The sequence below is a fragment of the Triticum urartu genome, chromosome 7A, assembly GCF_056163025.1.
Source record: "Triticum urartu cultivar PI428250 chromosome 7A, HENAU_Tu73, whole genome shotgun sequence".
NCBI classification, from domain to species: domain Eukaryota; kingdom Viridiplantae; phylum Streptophyta; class Magnoliopsida; order Poales; family Poaceae; genus Triticum; species Triticum urartu.
In genome coordinates, this window is record NC_141879.1 from 575,844,341 (window position 1) to 575,849,299 (window position 4,959).

General features: G+C 44.0%; 1 pseudogene; it reads left to right on the plus strand.

The window, feature by feature from the left end:
* The first annotated feature begins 994 nt into the window (after positions 1 to 994).
* LOC125520218 (senescence-specific cysteine protease SAG39-like) lies at positions 995 to 2,104 on the plus strand (annotated as a pseudogene).
* Positions 2,105 to 4,959: the final 2,855 nt, after the last annotated feature.

A 4,959-nucleotide genomic window follows, 5' to 3' on the forward strand; every position in this document is an offset into this window, starting at 1 on the left:
CAGTCGACCGCCTCAGGGCTCTGAGACGTAGGGCTGTTACTTCCTCCGAGAAGGGCCTGAACTCGTAAAACTCGTGTGTACAACTCCTCCATAGCTAGGATCTTGCCTCTACATTCTTACTCCCCTATTCTACTGTCAGTCTTAGAACCACGACACTACCCACCTACAACACACGTTGCATAGGGAGACCACCTGAACACCACGACAGCCACAAATATGTAATGGATAGTGAAATATGGTACTTCTATGAGGTTGTGAGTGAAAAGGAGCATCTGCGTGCCTGGGAAGAATGTTAAGTGGTATAAAATTCTTGCACTTGACGTATGATCGGGGCTCACGTATTCTATATAGAAAAGAAAATAGAAGCCGGGTACCAAGGCAATTTTTGGACTCCGGATTAAATTAATTAAGATTGATTAACTAACTTAGTTCCTTTAATATATGATGATCCGGTTACTTAAGTTGTCTTAATCAACTTATTACGTCCATGTTACACTCCTCGCCTCTACAAGCGATCACGTCTAATCAATTTATATTGGTAGGCTACATGATTCTTAGCCATATTCTCTGTACGTACCCACAATTATGTAAATCAACACTTAGTGTGACGCCTCTAATAAAATCCAAATAGTAGAAAGTTTATACATGCACTGCAAAGACGACAACCAACTTATATATATTGGCCCCCCTTCTCCTACTCACGCTAAAACATTATTAAGCTCCATAGGAATAGGACCAATAGAATCAACGTCACCATGCAATCACATTCAACTAAAGTCTGTTTGATTTATACCATCAGCCCACCAGATGCTAGGTCCATTTGATTTATAACATCTGCCCACCAAATGTACTTCACCGCTACGCTGGAGACCATCTCCATCGCCTATACTTAAATACATGCATCGACCTATATAAGACACCCAATTCCATTTGCATAAGGCAAGCAGGGCACACATTGCACGCTAGTGGTAGCAAGCAATCCATCAAGCATACCATGACCATATCAAAAGCTTTGGTCCTTGGCGTCCTCAGATGCCTATACTTTTGTAGTTCGATCTTAGCAGCTCACGAGCTTGATGATGGCTTGTCGATGGTGGCAAGGCACGAGAGTTGGATGGTGCAGTACAACCGTGTGTACAAGGATGCTGTTGAGAAGGCACATCAATTTGATGTGTTCAAGGCCAATCTCGGGTTCATCGAGTCGTTTAACACTGAGAAACGGAAGATCTATTTGGGCGTCAATCAGTTCACTAACCTCACCAACGAGGAGTCAAGGATACAAAGGCTAACAAGGGGTATAAACCAAGGTTGGAGAAGGTTCCTACCGGATTCAGGTATGAGAATGTAAGTCTTGACGCACTTCCGACAACCATAGACTGGAGGACCAAAGGTTCAGTCACCCCCATCAAGGATCAGGGCCAATGTTGTAAGTATATTTAGGATAACAATGTATTGCACATACATTTCATATTTTAGAATGTCGTCTTATAGTATCTGCCAAAGTGTACCATGTGTAGGTTGTTGTTGGGAGTTTTTCGCTGTCGCTGCTACGGAGGGCATCGTTAAGCTCAAAACTGGCAAGCTTATCTCATTGTCAGAGCAAGAGTTGGTGGATTGTGATGTCCAGGGTGAAGACCAAGGCTGTGAAGGAGGGCTCATGGATGATGCATTTAAGTTCATAATCAAGAATGGCGGTCTCACCACTGAGTCCAACTACCCATATACGGCGGCAGATGACAAGTGCAAGAGTGGAACCAACGGTGTCGCAACCATCAAAAGCTATGAGGATGTTCCAACCAACAACGAGGGAGCCCTCATGCAAGCCATCAGAAGCCAACCTGTCTGAGTAGCTGTTGATGGAGGAGATATAACGTTCCAATTTTACAAAGTTGGAGAGATGACTGGCTCATGTGGCACTGACCTAGACCATGGTATTGCAGCTATTGGTTATGGCAAGACTAGCGACGGAAAAAAGTATTGGTTGTTGAAGAATTCATGGGGAACAACATGGGGTGAGAATAGATATTTAAGAATGGAGAAGGACATTCCTGACAAGAGAGGCATGTGTGGCCTTTCGATGGAGCCATCTTACCCCACTGCATAGAAAGAGTGTCATATGCCACATATCCTCCTATGCATACACATATCACATAATTGCACACATGCACTTTAATTAAGTATAGTTCACATGTGTATCTAAATTATGTACAAACTTATGTCATAGTTTCATATTCCATGAATGCAGTATATATTATGACATATATATATATATATATATATATATGTTGAAGCTGAAGGTGGAATAAATGTTGGGTGTCGATTTCTAAATCTCGAGGAATTAAATTAGGATGGGCCATTCTATCCCCCAATCGTTATCGTCATGGTCTTTCAATCCTCAACACCAGCCTCCCCTTCCAAACCCCACAATGCCAGCCGCCTGCCCCCTACATGTACTAAAATTCAACTTAACAACAAATTAAACATATTGTTTCTTTTTTAGGGTGCTCAAAAGTGAAGGAAATATGCCCTAGAGGCAATAATAAACTTTTTATTTATATTTTCTTATATCATGATAAATGTTTATTATTCATGCTAGAATTGTATTAAACAGAAACTTAGTACATGTGTGAATACATAGACAAACAGAGTGTCCCTAGTATGCCTCTACTTGACTAGCTCGTTAATCAAAGATGGTTAAGTTTCCTAACCATATACATGTGTTGTCATTTGATGAACAAGATCACTGAAGGAAATATGCCCTAGAGGCAATAATAAAGTTGTTATTTATATTTCCTTATATCATGATAAATATTTATTATTCATGCTAGAATTGTATTAACTGGAAACTTAGTACATGTGTGAATACATAGACAAACAGAGTGTCCCTAGTATGCCTCTACTTGACTAGCTCGTTAATCAAAGATTGTTAAGTTTCCTAGCCATGGACATGTGTTGTCATTTGATGAACGGGATCACATCATTAGAGAATGATGTGATGGACTAGACCCATCCGTTAGCTTAGCACTATGTGTTGGGGAATGCAGTAATTTCAAAAAAATTCCTATGCACACGCAAGATCATGGTGATGCATAGCAACGAGAGGGGAGAGAGTTGTCTACGTACCCTCGTAGAGCGTAAGCGGAAGCGTTATGTCAACACGGTTGATGTAGTCATACGTCTTCATGATCGACCAATCCTAGTACCGAAAGTACGGCACCTCCGTGATCTGCACACGTTCGGCTCGGTGAGTCCCACGAACTCACAATCCAGCAGAGTGTCGAGGGAGAGCTTCGTCGGCACGACGGCGTGATGACGGTGATGATGAAGCTACCGGAACAGGGCTTCGTCTAAGTACCGCTACAATACGATCAATGATCAACTTGTGTGTCTATGGGGTGCCCCCCTCCCCCGTATATAAAGGAGTGGAGGAGAGGGAGGGCCGACCCTCTACTATGGCGCGCCCTGGGGAGTCCTACTCCCACCGGGAGTAGGATTCCCCCCCTTCCATGTAGTAGGAGTAGTAGAGAAGGAAAGGGAAGAGAGAAGAGAAGGAAGGAGGGGGTGCCGCCCCCTTGTCCAATTCGGACTAGGCCTTGGGGGGCGCGCGTCCTGCCCTAGGCAGCCCCTCGCTCTCTCCCCTAAAGCCCATTAGGGCCCATATAATCCCCAGGGGGTTCCGGTAACCCCCCGGTACTCCGGTTAATGCCCGAACTCACCTGGAACCATTCCGATGTCCAAACATAGTCATCCAATATATCGATCTTTATGTCTCGACCATTTCGAGACTCCTCGTCATGTTCGTGATCATATCCGGGACTCCGAACAACCTTCGGTACATCAAAACATATAAACTCATAATATCGATCGTCACCGAACGTTAAGCGTGCGGACCCTACGGGTTAAAGAACTATGTAGACATGACCAAGACACGTCTCTGGTCATTAACCAATAGCGGAACCTGGATGTTCATATTGGCTCCCACATATTCTACGAAGATATTTATCGGTCAAACTGCATAACAATATACGTTGTTCCCTTTGTCATCGGTATGTTACTTGCCCGAGATTCGATCGTCGGTATCTCAATACCTAGTTCAATATCGTTACCGGCAATTCTTTTTACTCGTTTTGTAATGCATCATCCTATAACTAACTCATTAGTTACATTGCTTGCAAGGCTTATAGTGATGTGCATTACTGAGAGGGCCCAGAGATACATCTCTGACAATCGGAGTGACCAATCCTAATCTCGATCTATGCCAACTCAACAAACACCATTGGAGACACCTGTAGATGTAACGCCCCGAGACCATTGCGCCCGGTGTCTTCCAGTTATTCGCTGTCTTTGCCATGTCATTTGCTTGCGTGTTGCATTTTTCCTTGTCATCATACGCATTGCATCTGCATGTTTTCAAAAGTTGCATCCGTCCGGGTCCCCCAATTCTCCTCATTGTTCGTGATGAGCCCAGACACACTCGCACGCGCCCGCGGCACGTCCGAAATATTATTTTATAAGTGTCCAGAAAATGTTCTCAGAATGGGTTGAAAGTTGGCATGCGGTGTTTTTATGTTGTCAGTAGACCGCCTGCCAAGTTTCATCACATTCGGAGTTCGTTTGATGCCCCAGAGGATAACTATAGCGCCAATATAGTCGGTTTATTCGTCGGACGTTTTGGTCTCCGAAACTACTGCCGGGCATCTCTCTTCTCTCTCTTTTCTAAGCCCATCAAATCCCTCACCTTTGTTGACCATTCCGAGACCAACCGGGTTTTTGATTCCCTCTTGTCAAACCACCTAATCCCTCTTTGCACAGTGCTTCGACCCTCTCGTCCGTGTCCGAAACTTCCCCGAACCCAAAACCAGACTATCATTACCGTTGGGTCCGGATCAACCCCAAATATCTATAAAACATCTCCGTTTTCTTATTTGGACTCCCTAGCTATTTATTCACGACCGTCCG